General features: G+C 40.6%; 1 protein-coding gene across 10 annotated transcripts in view; it reads right to left on the bottom strand.

Annotated features, from left to right (window-relative positions):
- Positions 1 to 20884, bottom strand: part of APBB2 (amyloid beta precursor protein binding family B member 2) — a 359532-nt gene that overhangs the window by 259949 nt on the left and 78699 nt on the right. For 9 of the 10 annotated variants that reach the window (XM_054688336.1, XM_054688339.1, XM_054688343.1 and 6 more), the window contains one exon: positions 2498 to 2647. The exons of the other annotated variant lie outside the window; for it this stretch is intronic. The gene's annotated coding sequence lies outside the window, so the exon portion shown is untranslated. The remainder of the gene's footprint in view (positions 1 to 2497; positions 2648 to 20884) is intronic. 10 annotated transcript variants of the gene reach the window in all.

Raw genomic sequence — 20884 nt, forward strand, 5'->3', positions numbered from 1 at the left:
CTCCTGCGCCTCGGACTGTACCCAGTGCTTGTATAAATAAAATAAATAAATAAATTTAATAAAAAAAAAGAAATGGTATTTGAGCGCCTCCCTGGTGGTGCAGCGAGTTGAGCGCTGCACTTGAAGCTGTCCGCAGCCTCTGCAGTACGGGTTCGATTCCCGGATGGCCAGGGAGAAACCCAATGGCGAAGCAGACCTCTCCTGACTCGCCTGCTGCTCCCCTCAGCAGTGTCTTTGGTCTATCTGCCTGTTCTGCTCCCTGCTCTGTCTCTGATAAATTCTTTCACCCTCCCACGCCTCTGACCTGTACCCCAGTTCTTGTATGAATAAATAAATCTTTTTAAAAAAATTTAAAGAAGAAATGGTATTTGAAGTTAACACTATACTATTTATATTAGTATCAAAATAAATTAAATACTTAGATATATATCTAACAAAATATGTACAGGGTGCACATGAGGAAAATTACAAATCTCTGATGAAAGCAACCAAAGAAGATCTAAATTAATAACCATTCATGTCCCTGGATAAGAAGACTCAACACCATCAAGATGCCAGTTCCACATGACCTGACCTATAGATTTAACAAACTCAAAATCCTAGCAAGTTACTTTGTGGATATTGATCAACTGATTCTAAAATTTACATGAGGCGGTAAAAAGTCTAGAATAGCCATTGCAATATTGAAGGAGAAGAACAATGTCAGAGTATTAATGTGACCTGATGAAGATTTATTGTAAGTTACAATAAGCAAGACAGTGTGGTATTAGTGAAAGATCAGACCAACAGATCAATGCAGTAGAACAGAGAGCCCAGAAACAGATCCACACAAATATAATCAATTAATCTTTGACAAAGGAGCAAAGGCCACTCAGTAAAGAAAGGAGAGGCTTTCAACAAACGGCACCGGAATTACTAGACAACCACAGATAAAAAATGAATCTAAACAAAGCCCTTATACTTTTAAAAAAAATTAGCACAAAAGAGATCATAGGCCTAAACATAAAATATAAACCTATAAAATTCCAAGAAGATAAAATAGGAGAAAACCCATACGACCTTGCGTTGGCACTGACTTTTTCGATAAAACACCAATAGTCCATGGAAGAAATAATTGGTAACTTGGACTTCATTAAAATTAAATTATGAGAAAGACAAAGAGAATGAAAAGACAAATCACAGAAAAGGGAGACAATGCTTACAAAAGATTTATCTGATGAAGAACTGGTATCCAAAACATATAAGGAATGCTAAAAACACAATAATTGAAAATGAACGACTCAATATTTTAAAAAGGGTTAAAGATCTGAACAGACACCTCACCAAGGAAGACATACAGATGATAAACAAGTACACAGGAAGAGCCTCAACATTATACATCACCAGGGAACTGCAAGTAAAAAGAGCAAAGAGATGCCACTGCACACATATTAGAATGGCTAAAATCCAGAACACTGACATACCAAATGCTGGGGAGGATGTGAGGAAACAGAAACTCTCATTCACTGGTGACAGGAATACAAAATGATACAATTTGGAGACAGTCTGGCAGATTCTTACAAAACTAAATATATTCTTACCATATAATCCAGCACTCATGCTCCTTGATAGCTACCCAAGTGAATTAAAAATTTAAGTCCACACCAAAAGCCTGCCTATGAATATTTACAGCCACTTTATTCATAGCTGCCAAAACTTGGAAGCAACCAACATGCCCTCCAATAAGTGAATGAATACACTGTGGTGCAAACATACAATAAAACAATTATTCAGTGTTAAAAAGAAATGAGCTATCAACATGGGCCACAAAAGACATGGAGGAACCTCAAATGCATATTGCAAAGTGTAAGAAACCAATTTGAAAGGCGACACACTGTATGGTCCCAACCATATGGCATTCTGGAAAAGGTAAAACTATGGAAACAGTGGGAAAAAAAATCAACAGTTCAAAGATTAAGAATTCAAGGCAAGTTAGAACTCAGGGGATTTTTGGGCAGTGAAACTATTCTGTATGATAATGTAATGGAGGGCTAAGCATTATCCTACAGTTGTCGAAGCCCATACAACCACAATACAAAGAGTGACCCTTACACACACCACAGACATTAGTAAATGATACCATAATCAATATTAGCTCATCGGCTGTAATGAGACCACATTCCCGCAAGAAATTAACAATCGGGACAAATCTGGCTGGGGGGCCTCACTGTAGCCTCATTTCTTTCTGCTCATTGAGGCTGCTCTGGGTGGCTTCTGTGGTTTAGGACATATTTGTGCCTCCTCCAAGGGAGAAAATGAAAAAGGAAGACAAGGAGAGGAAGACAACCAAACACTGTACACAGAAGTTTGTCACAATATACCCGTCACTGATTCTGCTACGAGCCTCTCAAATAACTGAGAACAATTATTTGGGGCTGTCTCAAAAACACTTTCTGGAATGAACCAAACAACTTTCTTTCCCATCCGACCCCATCAAGTTGTTCTGTCACATACCAACCTGATTTTGCTTAAGCTCTGGTCTGTCTTTTCAGAGGAGCTTTCTTTTATGGATTTTCCATCCAGCAAATGCTTCTGTTCCACAGCTGGGCAGATCCGACCACAGCATGCTCGACTACAGCCCACAGCAGTGCCCCAGAGCAGCTCCAACCTGCAGGGCAAAGGCCAGAACCCATTACAGGGATGCATATTCACAAATGTTCCCTCTCTCTCAAGAGTGCAAGTTTAGCGAAATAACCCCCAAGAGCTTCTAAATGTTTAAAAATCATTAATGAACAGAGATAACAGCTTATAAGGTGTCCTAAAGACAAGACTGAGCTATTCTGAAAAGTATTTAATCATTACTGAAAAGGTTTGGCCAAATTATTATGCCCTGTTTGTGGAAAATTTAAAAGCCAGATGTTTTAATTAACCACAGAAAAGACGAGCTACAACTGAAATTTCATGAACACACTGATCTACCCTGTGGAAAACCACAGGAATGTTCTGGCAAGGCTCAGTCTGAATTCTTGGGACACAGAGGCCTGGAATCATTCCCCCCAGGAACTCGAATAGAAAATTAACTTGCTCAATATGTTTTAAAAAGTAAAATGAAACCCAGATTTAATCTCAATCAAATAAAAAAACATTTCAGGACTTCAAAGGGCACCACCAAAAGATCCAAAAGGGGAGGGTCATAGAAAATTCCAATGTGGTAGAGAATCTAGAAGGTACTTTCAACACAAAGTGAGTAGTGTAACATAAAATTTTATAGGCTAAATAATCTAAGGAGCAAAACGAATCATCTTTCATTTCCTAATAGAGCAAATGATATATGAAACCAAAACTCAACAAGTGAATCACACATATTACCAAATGTATAATACATTCAGAAGAAAGAATCTCTGAACTAACCTATTTTGTGCCAAATCTGTGGCCTGGCCCACACTAGCTACTTGTCAGGCTTCAGCCTGAGGAATCAAGACATCCTGAAAAAGTATAAAAATACCTTATTCTCTCTGATGGTGCAGCCAGCAATCTGGCATAGAAAACTCAAATGAGGGAATCTTATAAAAAGCATTCGTGAACAATTAAGAAATAACAGATTATGAAGTCTGTTAATTATAGTAATAGTTATGACAAAATCTATACACGCTAAATAGTGAAAACCTATTCAAAGAGAGAATAAGACAAATGCTATTTTCAGAAATTAAGTCCACAATTCTATTTTTGTTAAGTCAAAACAGACCCCATCACACACGAGCCAAGCATAATATTACATTAATCTCTACCTTCATTTGAAACTACAGTCTCAAAGCTCATCTCCAAAGGAACACAGCAAGAAGAAAGCAAGATATCAGATAATAAATGCATGGTACAATTCCAATTTTATTCTATAAACTGAGCATGTATAATCTAAAGACACCAAAGTAGCTATTTCTAGGTCATGGAATTAAGAGCTATTTGTATTGCCTTCTTGTTTTTCCAAATTTTGTACAATGAATATGCATTTCTTACATAATTGGGATATCTTTAATTGAGGTTTTTATTAAATAGTATGGGAATACAAATCAAACATGGGATGTCTATACTATAGTAACCTGATTGGTGGTTTTCTGATTACCTGAACAATAAGAGCTAATAATAAGTTAAGAAATTTTTATTTATCTGAACTCAGTAATTTTAAATTTTGAACTTCAAAACCCAAGTATCCAGCAACACTTCCAGGACTGAACAACAGCACTTTTCTAGCAGTAAGAAATTTTTATTTGTTGTTCTGCAAAGTCACAGAGAGAGTTATTTCCCTCCCTTAACTAATAGATGTAAACTTCTCTATCACTGGAGGCACCATACACATACCGCTTAGTTCTACAGAGCGCCTCCTAGTTTTACAATTTCTCAGTATCAAGGTCTTTGGTGAACATAACCACACTCCTTTTCTGATACTCTTAGCATCTCAAAAAACCCAACAGCAGAACTATAACACTGAGGGACTCGGTAATCCATCACTCTAAGAAGTCCTCAGTTCACAAATGAGGAAACTGATACCCAGAGAAGTCAACTCTCTTTCCCGAAGCCACAGAGCCAGGAAGCAGGTCACTTGCCTCCACGCTGACCATGTGCTCCTTCCACCGACAACGTCTCAGCACGCACCCTTCCAAAAACAAATTTATAGGAACCACAGACACGTTCAATTCATACGAGCAAAACCAGAAGAACAGGCATAAATTTGTTTCACAAAAAATGAAATGTGTGCAGGAAAACAAGCAGCGCCTCGACCACAGATGTGGCTCTGCCCAGAAGAAACCCAACTGGAGAGACAATGGTCGCAGTGTACTCGGGAGGGAGGTGTCCTGAACAAAACCGCTTGTCACACCGAAAGCCTCCTGGCCTAGTGCTCACCCACTGATTGCAACACATTCCCAATGCTCAATGCAGGACCAAAGTTTCCAACCAGATAACACCATGCTCCTATGGTGCCACCTGCAAAAAATAGGAAAGATGCCCCCCAGCTTTGTAAATAAGTGATTTATGACATCGAGTTCTTCCTGAATGACCCAAGTCTTGGAGGAAAAATTGGTTTCAAAAATTATGAAAGCAACAGTCAATAACAAGTAAAATAAAATAGTCCCAATGCTTCATACCTTATGCCTGATGCCACCTACCAGAGGGAGCAAGACCTTGTTTTTCATTGGAAATATGGCTCACCACCACGTCTCTCTCAGCTGCTATCTACAGTGAGCACACTATACCAATTCAACACCTAAGATGCTCACAAAATGTGAACAGACTGAAAAGCATGGGAGAGAGTGGGACAGATGGCAGTGACAAACTCAGAAGGCTCCCTGAAAGCCCTTTATTGAGCTTGGTCCTCGTCACCCTCTCCCTACTGTGCAACAGGACAACAAAGGCTTCAGCTGTGTGGCTGCTCATAAAAAAAAGCCCCATGGAGGGATGATGTGATGCTTTGTAACAGCCAGAAGAAACACAATGGCTCTGTACCCCCTCATCTGAGAAGTCAGGCACCTGGCAAAAAAAGGAAATGTTTTTTCACCACCCACAACCACTGCTAAAGTCACCTCCCTTACTCCCCAACATATTTCCATGGCTGGGTTCTGGAAGGAGCCCAGGTTGGCAGTTCATTTCCTTCTTTGCCTTAGTGTTAACACTAAAGGCTAATGTCCACAGTGAGCAAAAGGAATTAGGTTCTTGTTGCTATTCCACCAGGCAATGAAAAGCTATGTGCTGAGTATTGTTCAAGTAGCCCTCTGACGTCATTACCTCTCAAGGTAATGAGAGGAAGCTTAATTTTAGCCATCTGGTAGAATGCACTGACCTACTAATCAAATGGGATAAAATCTGCCGAAGTCACCAAATTATTTTTCTCAAAAGAAGGCCAAACAGAAATTAGAATTAGACCAGATTCAAAGATCTTGAAACCCTTTCCTATTTGGAACCTTGGCTGGCTGTCCTTTGGTCTTTAGCTTCAATGAATGCCTTTGGCAAGATGTGTACCCGGACAGTGCCAGGATTGAGAATCTCAGATGTTTGGTTATCTTCTATTTTTCTATTTTAAAGTCACAGGGAAATATCAGTTCAGCCCATTCAACATTTCTAAAATTTCCACTTCAACATGACCAGAAGACCTGGGAAGACTATACTGGAGAACATTCCCTTCACACCTTGGAGATTTTATGTTAAAAACTTAAATTCACAGTATTCATAAATTTACATCTTACATGTTTGGGAGAGAAGAGTATAAATTTATTTGAAATAATGAAGCTAGTCTTTTTTTTTTTTTAAGAATCTATTGTAGGTACCCATCACAGCCATCCAAAAAGCAGTTGTAGAGAATAACCCAAATTGGTACACAGCAAAGGTACCAATTTTGGTAAAGGTCTTGCCACCCTCACAAGGAAAGAGGATTTCAACTGGGGGAACAGAAAGAGTAAATTTATGCTTTTTAATGTTATTAAAGCTTTCCTAGAAAGAACAAGGGATGAAGAAATTAACACATTTATAAGTTCGGTCCCAGCTCTGCTACTTATGACCCGGGGCTTTCTGGGATAACTAATTCATTCTCTTTAACCTTTGTTTTATCACTCATAAAACTGGGATGTAACCATCAGCCAACTTCATGGAAGTGTCACTGATGAAAACAAATATGAAAGCATTACAGAAATTTTTCATGCACTATGTATTCATTCAACAAATATTTACTAAGAAATTGCAATGCTACCAGATATGGCAATGTGGATACCACAATAAACAAGAAAGCCTGTCCCTTTCTGCAAGGACCCAGGCTAAGAGACACAGGGTGATCTTAAGCAGTCAAGGGCAATGGGAACACGAAGGCAGCCTCTACTCCTAATGCTAGACAAAAAAGGGCTTTACAAGTCCTTGAGGAAGTTTCTCAGTGAAAAGTGGTAAATGTGGTTTTAGCTTTGATGGTCTAACTGTTACCTCTTCCTTTAGTACATTTTAAATGAACACCCACTATGTGTCAGGTACTATGCTAGGTGCCAGGGATTGAGCACTGAGCAAAGTTCTGTCCTAATGGAGCTGACATTTCAATCATTCTTACTGGTATGTAAAATACATGAAGTAAACAGATTAGAGCATCAAGACTGCTTCTGCTGAAATACAATCATTTTCTTAAACCAAATTATCCACACACACACAAGTTAAAAGGATATTCTAATTGATCCAAATACAATAAACATTTTATTTCTTGTTTTAATCTCCAGCCACATTTCACAATATGCCAAATAACTGCCATCACATGAAAGGCACTCTTAGATTTGAGGGATTACAATTTCTGTGTGTTTTGGCAAAAGGCAAACACTCTCCCCATTTTTTCTAGTGCCCTCCCCACCCCTCTGTAAGGAGAAAAAGAACACAGAACACATGCTGGAAACCAGCCAATAACAATCCCGGTTTTAACAAGGGTAATATCAGTTATTTTAGAAGCATTTCCTGCAGTCATTTTTTTTAAGGGTAAAAAAGTTGAATTATTTTTTAGGAACTGAAATTCAATTTTCACATGCCAAATGTCTGCCTTAGCAAAGTTTATTTGAAAAATCTGTTTTCTTTTTAAAAGAAGGGGGAGCTGAGAATTAGGCTATCCAGGACTCAGTCAATCTAATTATCAAAAAATTCAATATGGGCTGTAAGGTGAAAAAAAATAAGAAATTAATTACCAGAAAGCTCACATACTCAACAAATACTTAAGAGCCATTGTTCAAAATATTGAATAGCTAAGAATAACCAGGTGAAACTGACTGCAATGCTACTCAACTCCAGAGGAATTGCTTCCAAAGCAGGGGCTCTGCAAATAGTCCAGTGTCCTGAGACGTACTCTGACAAACTCCATCTGGAGTAGTGTCTGGGAATCTTCATTATTTCTAACTGTCCCCAAATGATCCCTGATGCACAATTCATGTACTCTATTTACTTATTTTGAAAAATTATAATATTTTTACTGTAATAATGAAAACCTGTTTTTGCTAAGTGTTTTCCATTAATCTTCATGATCATCCTGAAATAGATATTACTATTTAACTAGGGAAACTTGGAACTTGGAGACATCAAATAACTTGACTGATGTTACACAGCTTTTAAACCAAGGACCTGGAATTTTCACCCCAATCTCATTTGCCCCAGGTTTTTTTAGCTCTCTGATCTAATGAACTTTAGCGAGCTTAGCTCCTTTTCTACTCTCCAGTCAAAGGATGTCATATGACTACTTGCTTAATAATATACCACAGGCATTAAAGTTTTTGATACAGAATTTAAACCCCAAAATTCAGCAATAATCTCATAATGTAAAAGGATGTGTGAAATCAAACATAAAGTGTGTCCATTTTAGAGCACTGGGGAGGTGTTTTGTCAGATCAGTGAAGTGATTTCAATTACCTTCCATTCGGGGCCTCCCCCGTGAGGCAGTGGGTTGAGTGCAGCACTGTGAAGCTGGCCGCAGCCTCTGCAGCACGTGTGCGACTCACGGCCAGCCAGGGAGATTCCCACATGGTGCAGCAGACCTCTCCTGTCTCACCCACTGCTCCCCTCAGCAGTATATTTCAGTCATCTGTCTGTCCTGCTCCCCACTCTGTCTCTGGTGAATCCTCTCACCCTCCCGGGCCTCTGGCCTGTACCCCAGTTCTTGTATAAAAATAAATCTTTTTTAAAAATTACCTTCCTTTCAACTTAAGATCAGTAAAAGGTACATGTCCGACCTTTGGGAATGAACATGAGATCTTTACCTAGAAAGAAGCAAGACACGGTGTGAAGTCCAATCATTACCAATTACTTCCAAGAGCTTCACACCTGTCACAGTGGCAAGCTTATGTGATACTCCTGTCTAGATTGCCCTGTCCTACTACTCTGATGTGCCAGTTATTTGTCCTTTGAGGCCCAACCCAACTATTACTTGCTTCATGAAGCCATCTCAGATGCCCTGGCAGAAATAATTATTTATGCTTTGTGATTTTCAATGCTTCTCTCATCACACATAGCAAACGCCTGCTTTTTTCAGGAATAAATATGCATTGTCGTATAACACCTCATCTCCTTATTCTTTAATCCTAGATTGCCCACATTCTTTCTGATTCTCCTCCACCTCTCTAAAAGCTTTTCCTAGGCTCCTTGTTAGGCTCCCTTCTACATGATTAAAAGAATATCAATGGGGCCTCCCTGGTGGTGCAGGTGGTTGCACACCGCACTATGAAGCTGTCTGCAGCTTCTGCAGTGCGGGTTCGCTCCCAGCCAGCTGACAAGAATCCCACATGGCACAGCAGACCTCTCCTGTCTCGCCCGCTGCTCCCCTCAGCAGTGCATTTTGTCAGTCTGCCTGCTCTGTTCCCTGCTCTGTCTGGTGAATCCTCTCACTCTCCTGCACATCTGGCCTGTACCCCAGTTCTTGTATAGGTAAATAAATCTTTAAAAAAAATTATTAATGGTGTCCCTAGAGACTTCATCCTGACTCTCCCACTTCATGCAAACATTCCAGGAGAACTTCAATCATGAGGTCAAACCCATCTACCAGTGTATGCTGATCACTCCATTTACTCATCCAATACCAGCTGACACTGTCCACCTGGCCACTTGAGAAGAGCCTATGAAATGCAACCTCTTCTACCCTGACCACTGACCTAAGGCCTTCATCTCAGAGGTGAGAGCAGTATTTGCCCTTGAGGGAGCCTAATTTGGGTTTTATTTACAAACAAAGCTCCCAACTCTGGTTTTACCTTATCCCTTAATGGTTGGTTGATACAACAAAGGAAGGAAATTTTGGAAATAGCTTAGTTCCTGTGATCCCAGAAATGCATTAAAATATGTAAAATATGTTACTTCTAGAATGTAAGTCCTGAAATAATCATCTTCCCTCAAAGTCTACTTTTTCTCCTTTGTTCCACATTTTGCTGGAAGGCATCATGCACTCTCACCTAAATCTAAAAGCCAACATTGCAGTAACTAATAACCTCTCCCTTTCCTTCACTACTCCAAGAGCGATGAGGCACCAATTGCCAATATCTTGCTTGATCAAAAGTGGATGTGCATTTATGTTTCTATCAACAAGGTACCTAGTAGCATCATTTTACTCATCAAGGACAAGTAAGAAAAATGAGGCAGTATCAAAACCAAAATCATGCATTCCATGCATTCTTGCCAAATGAAGGTACTTTATATGAAGGAAGGTCTGAATGTAGGCAAGTGGAAGGAGAGCTGAGCTTCCACGTGGATTCCAAAAGAAATGGAATTTTGGCTGTCGGAACCAAAATCACATTTTCAAGGAGAGGTGCAATTTTGGTTGAACAAAGATATCTGCCATGATAAATCATTATTAATTTGAATTTTATTGGTTGTAGCTTTGCTTGAATTTACTCTATAAAATTGTCATTGTTTTACAGTTATGTGAGAGCTGGAAGCATAAGGAGTTTATACCTAATTTTATATCTAGGCATAATAAAAATATTTATGTCAGTACTGGGGATTTGTGAGCAGCTTTTTCCTTTAAATAAAGAGGTCCATAAATTACTGAGATTTAAGGAGCACTAGTCTTTATATACTTCGCCATCTTTGGTGCATTCATCATTCTCTTCATAAATAAACAGAGAGAAATGGAATACAATAGCACAAGCAAAAAAATCATTTCTAAACTTTCTCTCTAATTGTCCAGCTGTTCAACTCACCTCAATACTGATGGATCTTTTAGAACAGCATACTTTGTTTCTGTCCCTCAATCGTAATGGTTCCAAATATATAAGACAGCTAGAAACACCACTCTACCCAGCTCCACCATCATCTACTTCTAGAATTTATTACACAATACAAACAAACCTGGCAACACCACAGCAATGAAAAATGCCAAACAAAGGGTAGTCACTGCCTTAAGGAAGTCCATTTCTTTGTTGGGTTTCAATAACCGGGAATTTCAGAGAGTACAGTATTGTTCTGAATGAGTTCCAGAAACCCCAACTTTTTTTTCATCTCTGTATTCTTATTCTTTATAGACTGGTGGACTACAGTTCCTTTCACTTCCAAATACTTTATGTTAATTCCTGCTACAGATAAAACGTTTCCAACATATGTGCTCGAGTGTCACTATCTTAGACTTCTCTTCCCCCAGTGTCCAACTGGATCAGAACCACAAGAGAGGTCACAACACACCCACGCAGCCCCTCGCTGCCCAGGGTAGCACCCTGGGGTCCAGAACATTGAAAAAACTTACCCAGAGCCACACAGCTGATGGGTGAAACCCAGACCCCTTTCCTCTGCCTCATCTTGCCACCCAATCTAATACGATGACTCATTTGACTCACATTAAATGATAAGTAATTTGAACTAGAACTTCAAATGAATGACTTTGGTGATAATCAAACTTTTATTTTTAAAAGCAAATAATAATGGTAAATTGAATAATAATAAATTGAAGAGATATACAGTACATACATAGTGTTTCAATAAAAATCTAATGAAAGTGTCTCAAATTCTGAAACCTAATTGCAGGATTCTTACCTGGATGTGTTTTTTGTAGTTTTTAATCTGAGTATATAAATAAGTGGTGGAGGGAGAGGATGAGGTTACTTCTTTATTTAAAGAAAGCTACAGAACATTTTATTGATAGTTTAAAACTAACATGGTGACCACACGTAACTCTAATTCAGCAATTCCCAAATTCAGCTCTGGGGTGGGGCACAGAATATGCATTTTTAACAAGAACAGGCTTGCCTGAAGGCTACTGATATGAAACAGTGATCTATTAATTTTTTTAATTTTTTAGAGATCTAACTGGCTTTATTGAACATTCATGAATGCGGGCAGCATTCCACCTAGATACTATCTGATCTATTCAACTTTTTAAAAAAATAAACTAGTTTGGGTACAATTTCTACCTAATGGAGAAAGTAAGACAAAGAAAAGGGAGCAGCAGAAAGGAGTAAGAGAGCTTCCAAAAGACACACCTCACAGACAGAACAGACAGACAGACATGGTGTTACCCTTCAAGTACGTGGAAAAGAGACATTTCATGGAATAACATAACATTCCTAAACTCTGGCCTAATAAATATGCTAAGACCTACTACTAAGACTTTTTAAAACAAACTCAAAGCAAAATGGTGCTATTGCCCAAAGAAAAGGTGAAATCAAATCAGACTGTTACAGGGTTTGGCAGGTTTCATGTCCACAAGAAATATTTGTTTAACTAAGAAGCAACTCCATATCTAACTGGAAATCTCCTTAACCAAACAAGTGAAATCGTGATTAATATGATCACATCTTATTTTTCTCCAGTGTTTGTTTCCTCGGAGCATCTATAATGCCTGAATTGGAAATGGAACTGTAATAAGTATTGTTTCAACATTTTGGAAAATTCATTATATATTCTTGTAATTCATACATTATGGACAGGGCTTTAATTCTTGTGATGCTTTTCAAAGAAATCTCACCTTTTCAAAGAAATCTGAACTTTTAAAACAATACAGATGATTGACCTTAAACCATGTAATACTGGTAAGCAAAATCTTGTGTTAAAAAAGGTGGCACAGCGGGTTGAGCGCAGTGCTGTGAAGCTGTCCGCAGCCTCTGCAGCGTGGGTTCGATTCTCAGGTGGCCAGGGAGAGTCCCAAGTGGAGTGGCAGATCTCTCCAGTCTAGCCCGCTGCTCCCCTCAGCAGTGTATTTCAGTCATCTGTCTGTTCTGCTCCCCACTGTCTCTGGTGAATCCTCTCACCCTCCTGCGCCTCAAGCCTGTACCCCAGTTCTTGTATAAAAAAATTAATAAATAAATCTTTAAAAAGGACAAATGAAAAAAAAAAGGGAAGGGGAGAAAAGGAACTACAATTCATTGAGACGGGGAAAAAAAGAGTAAAGAAGCAGGAATTAAATGTAGCTCAAAATATAAATTATTCCTTCATAGTCCAGATACTGTATCACTTTTAACAAAATGGAAGGTAGGGGTGGGGTATAAAATCTCCAAATGGAAATGTTCAGAAGGAAATGCTCAGAGCTCTGGACTGTCCTGGGGAAAGTTTGCTCCCCAAGTGCTGCTTATATTCATCACCAGCCAGCTTCATTCATTCATCCACTTTACTTCCTTCTCTTCAGACCCTTTAGGGGTATTTACTTTATTCATTTTATCCAAAAGAAAAGCCTACCTTATGTTAGGAAAGAGAACTTTTATTTGCAAATTAATGTCTCCTGAGAGTCATTCATTAAGCATAGTTTTCTCTCACAGAAGAGAGGGCAAAGTATCTTGGAAGGTTCATAGGCTTTGACAGATATGGATACAAATCTGCCTGCACTGCTTACTCTATGCATGACCTAGAAATGCATCGTTTCAGTTTCGGAGTCCATTTCCTCCTCTATAAAATAGAGGCTCCATCCCATGCTATTTGTGTGACCCTGAACATGTGGTGCAGAAGGGGCATAAGGACAGCACCTAATTCACAGGCTGCTGTGAGAACTGAAAGAGTTAGTAGAGGTAAAGGCATCCCAGTTAGCTACTACTGTTACTATGAAAGCATTACACTCAATTCTCATTGAGGCATAGCATCTACCTTGCAGAGGAGTAGGGTTAGGGGCAATGAGTCCTAAAGGACTGGGCACACAGCAAGCAGCTACTCTTACTGTTATTGTTCACCTGCTGCATTTCTCCAATGGCATCGTAAGTGGATTTGGGCAGATCAGTCTAAGTGAATGATCTCCAGACCATCAATTCTCTGTTCCAGGTTGCAAAGAGCTCCCATGTGAAAGCCAACTCCAAAGGCCCATCTAACACCAGGCTGGTTACAGCCATGAGCACACTGGCCCCTGAGAACTGTGTTCTATTCTCTCCCAAGAACAGATAAATGAAAACCATTTTCCTCTGACTTTCTCAAAGGACCATCCACGCTGGAAGAACACTTGGTCTACCATTTCAGCTACAATGAAAAAAGTCAAAGAAATGACCCCCAAATTTTCACTCCAAGAAGCAGCTAATTCCAAATGCTTGAATAATAAATGAGAGGTTAGAAGGAACAACTTTAAGAAAGAAGGTGGTAAATCTGTTCTACCACCTCCATCTCTACTGCCAGCAATACAGCTGCCTGATGTGTACACCCTTGTGAACTCTGGAGGGGGCCAGGATATGCCAAGAAACAATATAGAATCAATGGAGAGAGAAGCTACTAATTCTTACCAAATTTCCATGACCTTAATAAGGGCTCCCTGCTCTCAAGCCCATTTCCAAGGGGGTCCTACCTGTAACTGAGAAGTGGCTAACAGGAGGGATGGGGCACTGACTCCAGAGCCAGGCTGCCTGGGCTCAAAACCTGGCTCCATCCCATGCTATTTGTGTGACCTTGAACATGTGGTGCAGAAGGGGCATAAGTACAGCACCTAATTCACAGGCTGCTGTGAGAACTGAAAGAGTTAGTAGAGATAAAGGCATCCCAGTTAGCTACTACTGTTGCCCTGAAAGCATTACATTCAATTCTCATTGATGAAGCAGAGGTAACAAGAACACACTCTTCTCAGAAAAGGACGGCTGTTCCCTAAAGCTCTCTACATTGGACTTTATTGTAGACACACTAGAACGTCGTTCTGGTTTCCCTGAAGCAAGGGCTCTGGCATCAAGAGCACCTGGGACGCTTTTCCAAAAGATGCATGTCTGGGCAGCAGATCTCGTTTGCAGCCCAGATTGTGTATTTTGACAAAGCAATGTCACTCTAATGCCCAACCAGAGCTAAGAAACACTGGCTGCGAGCAAGTCCCAACTCTTTGACACCAGCCTTTCTTGGCAGATAGGGATAGTTCAGGAGGTGTTTCAAGGGTACCACTGCCCACAAAAATGCCTCCACTACCTGTTTGGTGCTGCCTGAAATTCCTTTCGCAGGAACTTTTGATTGCACGCATCAGATACACACTTTACACTGGAAGCGGAGCTAACGTGGGCTGAGCATCTACCGAGTGCCAGGCCCCATGGCAGTTATTGTACAAAGGAGGAAACTAATGGGAAAGAGGTTCTGTGGCCGAGTCCAGACTTCACTCCAGGTGTATGTGCCTCTGCACCACATCACCTCCTGGTCTCCCACCTGCACTCAGGAACCTGGACAGTGAGCTAAATCCAGGACACTAAACTGGACCAAAGGAGGAGCACACACCCACACCACACCCCACATCATCTCAGGTGGTACCGAATAAGCTGACATTTAAAGATGCAGGAAGGTATACCCCACTCTCCTCTAACCTCCGACTCTAGGAAAGGATTTCAGGGCAAATCTCAGACTTACCCAGCCTTAGAGCTCCACCTATACAACAGAAATGCATTAGCTTTAAACCTCTCTCCTCTCTTTTTTAATTTGATGACAGGTAAAAAGAAGGAAGAAAATGGCCCCAATGAATTAATGCAAATAGAAATGGAGATATGACTTGATCTACCTTTTAAAAAAAGCTACTTCACTATAAAGTACAAATAAGATTATAATAGCCACAGTAATTTTAGGTAGAATTTTTGAACTATAACACATCATGTCTCAACAGTCCCTAGAATTTGGTATTATTCCCATTTTTCAAAAGAAAAAACTGAGGGCCTCCCTAGTGGCACAGCAGGTTGAGCGCTGCACTGTGAAGCTGTCTGCAGCCTCTGCAGCGTGGGTTCGATTCCCGGCCGGCCAGGGAGATTCCCACATGGCTTGGCAGACCTCTCCTGTCGCACTCACTGCTCCCCTCAGCAGTGTATTTCGTCACTCTGCCTGTTCTGTTCCCCACTCTGTCTCTGGTGAATCCTCTCACCCTCCAACACCTCTGGCCTCTGGCCTGTACCCCAGCTCTTGTATAAAAATAAATGAATCTTTAAAAAAAAAAAAAGAAAGAAAAAACTGAGGTAGGAAATAGGTAAAAATGACTTACTCAAAAACGCTCAGTTTGTAATTTAAGCCCACATTAAAATCTAGCCTTTACAACCCTTAAGTCTAACATGTTATTTTTAATCTACAAAATCACTACAAATTCTGCCCATTGTTACAGAAATATTATTTTCCTCTTCTTAGGAAGTTTCCAGGAGTTATAGAGTACCTCAAAGTTGCATAAAAAACAAAGGGATCATCTGTAAATTGAAGACTCATCCCTGAAATAAATAAGAGAAGTCTGTAAACCTATTTTCAGCTTAATGAATAGAAAATAAATAGAAGCATCCAAAGAAAATGAAGGCAATCAAGAAATAACATTAAGGAGGAAAGTAACAGGCTTAAGGGCAAAAAAAAAATCACAGCATGCTGCTTCGTGGGTGCTGGAAAAGTAATGTGATTTACTGGGAAATGTGCAGGATGAAAAGCCAGGACGGGGAAGTGAATCAGCCAAGAGTAAGACAATGATCCAGGGCCCAAGGCAAACCGGCTATCAGGAATGGGGGTGGGGGGAGTGAACACAGGAGCTGCCGGGGTACCAAGGGGACAAGAGTCTGAGCTCATGGGGCCTGAGAGAAGAAATGACAAGCCCTGTTGCTTAAGCAGTGAGTCAGAGCGCTGGGGAAGGCCAGGCTTCTTCCTGTGGCCTCTCCCTGTAAATGCCAGAGCAGAAGCTCACACTCCTTCTCAATAGAGGGGATGAGTCCTTCAGTACAAGGTAGGTGGGGATGCTTCTCTGCACACTGCACCCTATTCAGCTGTTAAGATGCCCAAGGGCACTTCAGGAAGCTGGACATGGCTACAGAAATAACTGGCAGTCAGATATAGCTCCACTAATGGTACCCTGGCAAATTCCTCAGCAACTCAGCTCAGCAGCATCCAAGGGGGGCGAGCACCTCTTACAGACAAGTTCTGGTCACTCACATCCTTCCAGAGTTACCCTGGTGCCCCCATCACCTGCCACGGAGTGCGGTGAGCTCTCCCATGTGCTCTAAGAGGGAGGAAGACAGAAGAAGCCAAGGATGACTGATGTGCTTAAGTCTCAATGAGCCTGTAAGAACTGGAAATGCAAAATCTAAACAGAGCCAAGGAGAACAGTATCTAGCATTTATTGAACTATTATTATGTGCCAGACACTGTCCAAAGCACACTGCATGTATGAGCTCACTTAATCCTCAAAATCACCCTCTAAGAAAAGTAGGTTAAGTAATGAATCCAGGTGGTGCAGGTTGGGGTTAAGCTGGGATTTGAACTTGGCCTCCAGAGGCCTGAACTCTTAATCACAACACACACAGCATGAACTTTGGGGATGACTAGCCCACTAATTATATGATGCTTCTTTGCTTTTTGGCTGAAGCTCTATCAACTCAAATTGACAACATGTATTACAGAATGCTGCCAGTTTCCCTGGGGAAAAGGGGTGACATGGTTGGAACTATGATCTGGCAGATACATAGCCTGAGTGAAACCACACTCTTCACAGGCATAGCTACTTGATTCTAGAATCTTTGTTCCCGAACACAGGCCCACTTTCTAAAGTACAGCATTCCAGATGACCCCTAACAATGAGGACCCCACTCAATGAACAAACTTGCTCAGGAGAATCCATGAGGCCCAGAAATATTGAATAAGTGGCTCCAAACCATGCAGATCATTGGAGAAAGAGCCAGAGCTAGAATCTGAGCTTCCCAGATGCCAGCATGATGTCCTTTCAATTCTTTACAAACAAGATCCATGTCTTATCCCTTATTTTATACCAGTTATTATAGAAATCTTCAAACACACTTCAAAAAAAATAGAATGAATAAATGAATGAATCCCTATACACCCATATCCAGTTTCAATAATTACCAATTAAAAGCCAATCTTGTTTTGGTTTTTTTTTTTTTTTCATATCCTCTACTTCCCTCTCCCCTCCACAGATCCCTTTCTACCACCAGGTTGTTTGGGGGCAAATCCTCACATTACATCTTTTCATCTGCAAATATTTCAGTAAGTATCCTTAAAAACAAGGACGCTTTAAAACATAAACACATTAACACTATTATATCTATGAAGACAAATAATTTCTCAAAATCAATTATTTGATCAGTGCTCAGATTTCTCCGTATTTTTTTTTTTACGGTTCCTCTGAATCAAACTCTACATGAAGTCTCTACATTGCAACTGGCTGATACCTTTTCAGTCTCTTCTAATCTTTAGGTCTCTCTTCATCTCTGTCTTTTTTTCTAACAATTTATTTATTGAAGAAATCAGACCAATTGCCCTGCAGGATTCCCCGTCTGGATTGTGCTGAGCTGTCCTCTTAACTCCCCAGATGCTCTACATTGTACCTGCATAAAAGGATGCTTGGGCTCACACATGTGCACACATCCCTTGTCTCCTCTCATCTCTCCCCTCTTCCTCCCCTTCCCCCTCTCTGTCTCAAAAGAATAAATTCCATTTAATTGTTGATTCAATTCAACAACTAACTATAGAGTGGCGATGGGCGAACAAGACACAATATAATGACGGTGATAAAGACTATCCAGTTAAATCAAGCCTGACAAATGATAACTACCTGAGAAGGCTCCAGAAGAATGAAGGATGAGGTAGGACAAAGAAAAATGGCTTGGACCCACCTGGAGCAAAGGGCAATATGACAGTGAACAGTTAGAGCAATGTTAACAAGGTAGGAATTTTTCTGACGTATCAACTGGACAGCAGAGCTGGCAGGTAAAAGATTATATGGGGAAAATGTTTGGTGATGAGAGACTCTCAATATCTGCTCAGGAGCTGAGGGTTATGAAGCCCGTTGAATAGAGAGCAGCGCTAGTAGCAGCACAGAGAATGCATTATAGATGAGGAACGCCATCTGGATTTCAATAACCTGGTTACTGGGGCCCTGGACTAGGCAAAGGGAGGTGACCACGGAGAAAAGGAAGTGACATGGTTTGTCATGGAGTACCTGGAGCCACAAGGCTGAGAGAGTAGAAGATAATGGAGCTGCTGGACAGCTTTGAGAAAAAGGAGATGATTTTCTTGATGAAAAGAGAAATTATTCCAATAGTGACTCAATTAACTGCCACAGATTTATATTAAGATCCACATCAAATATAAACATTCTCTACTATTACAGAGACATGGGCTGTAGGAGGAAGGAAAGTAATTGTAAAGAAAAGTCCTAAAAGATGGTAGTTGTATTTATCTGGGGTTAAATGTAAGCAAGTATTTAAATCACAATTTCAATCTCTGAATCCACAACTGATTTTGAAAGTAAACACAAACTGGAATCAGTAGTTTAGGGCTGTAACTTCCCAAGATGCCGACAAAGGGCACAAGAGAAGGTCCCTTTGATTTAGAGACAATCTGAGGCACATAATTTCCCTTTATCTAATTAAATGGCTACAGTAGTTTTTCTTTGTGCCAGACAGAACAAATCCAATTAAGTGCTTATTAGATACTTTCTGTGATGATAAATCCCTTTAAATAAAACACACAAAAAAAGTTTCAATTGTCTGAAAAAGCAAAATAATATCACTGCTCCTTTCATTATCCTCTAGCTTCAAAACCTGTATAATACTAGCTTTAGCACATGCACAAAAGGTAAATTCCACAAGTTTTTAGAACCAACAGAAAGTTGTCATTGAAAAGTTGATTCTTATCACTTAAAAATATTCCTAAATGTGTCCTTAAAACATGACAAGCCCTTAGGTAGGGCAGCATGGACAAGTCCCTTATTAGGTTGCCATGGTAGCATGGTACAAAGGGGCCGGAACAGCACCATCTCCCAAGGAGGCTGTGAGAGGGAAGTGAGGAGTGACTTCCAAGACAGTGCATGATGCTCAGAGCAAAAGTGGAGCTTTCTCATCTCAGTCCTCTGCCTCCTGAACCCAGGTAGCTTGAGCCAAGGACAGAGCTGAGTCACTGTGTTGATCTTGAAACATGAACACCTGTGCTCACTTTCTTTTTCCACAGCTGGCTCCCAGTGCACCCTGGTCTCTGCTCGGCTAACACCAGCTGTGGGCAAGGCAGAGTACACGGGCTGCCTGCTGGCCTGTAAGTAAGTGTGCTTTCTCTCTCAGTGCGCCCTTTCCTATGTAAATGAGTCCTTTTTATTTTTCTCTGTGAGTCCTGCATTCTTGAGCACTCAGTGACCTGCATTCTTGGGCACACGGTGAGGACTCACAACCTGGTCATCTGTGGCTGCTTTCTTCTCCCCATCCATTGGCCCCCATTTCAAAGGGACAAGCTGATTCTCTGATCCTCCAGTACCAACTGGATGACCTTCATTCAATTCTGACTAACCACCTGGAGGGAGCATCAGACCCTACAGATTTAAGGTCTAAAAGATACCCCACTTAAAAGATACCCCACTTTGGACACCACCCACAAACTCCAGGTCCCCAGGTTACCTTTCCTTTTATCTAAGGTGGCTACAATTCAAGGATTCCCCCAACTTCGACCCATCTGGGTCACTAAAACGGTTCACAGAACTCAGGAAAATATTTTATTTTTTAACATTTTATCATAAAGGCTATCACTCAGGAACATTCAAACAATAGATGCATAGGGCAAGGTACACGAGAAAGGGTGCAGAACTTCCCTGATCCCCTGGGTACACCACCCTCCCAGCCCCTTACTGTTCACCAAGCAGGGACAGTCTGTGAATCTAACTGTTCCGGGTTTCTATGGAAGTTTCATTACCTAAGCCCAGTGATTAACTCATTAGTCAATGGTGACCAAACTCAAGTTCCAGTCTTCCTCTCCTCTGGAGTCTACAGTGGGGCTGAATGCTTGAACCTGCTATCCCTGGCTTGGTCCTTCTATTATGGTGCCTGATCTTCCTCTGGAAGCTATCTACAAGTGCTCTCTTACCCTCGGGCAAGGGATCATCTCATTTGCACACAGAGACACTTAAAACTCAAGAGAATTCAATGGTTTATAATAAGCTCAGAGCCAGAAATAGGGAACAAAGCCCAAACATCTATTTTTATTAAATCACAGGCTAAATGAAAAGTATAGAACATAAGTGGTGACTGTG

Source organism: Talpa occidentalis, unplaced genomic scaffold (genome assembly GCF_014898055.3).
Source record: "Talpa occidentalis isolate TD23 unplaced genomic scaffold, MPIMG_talOcc4v2.1 talOcc4.6, whole genome shotgun sequence".
In the NCBI taxonomy this organism is placed as follows: Eukaryota; Metazoa; Chordata; class Mammalia; order Eulipotyphla; family Talpidae; genus Talpa; species Talpa occidentalis.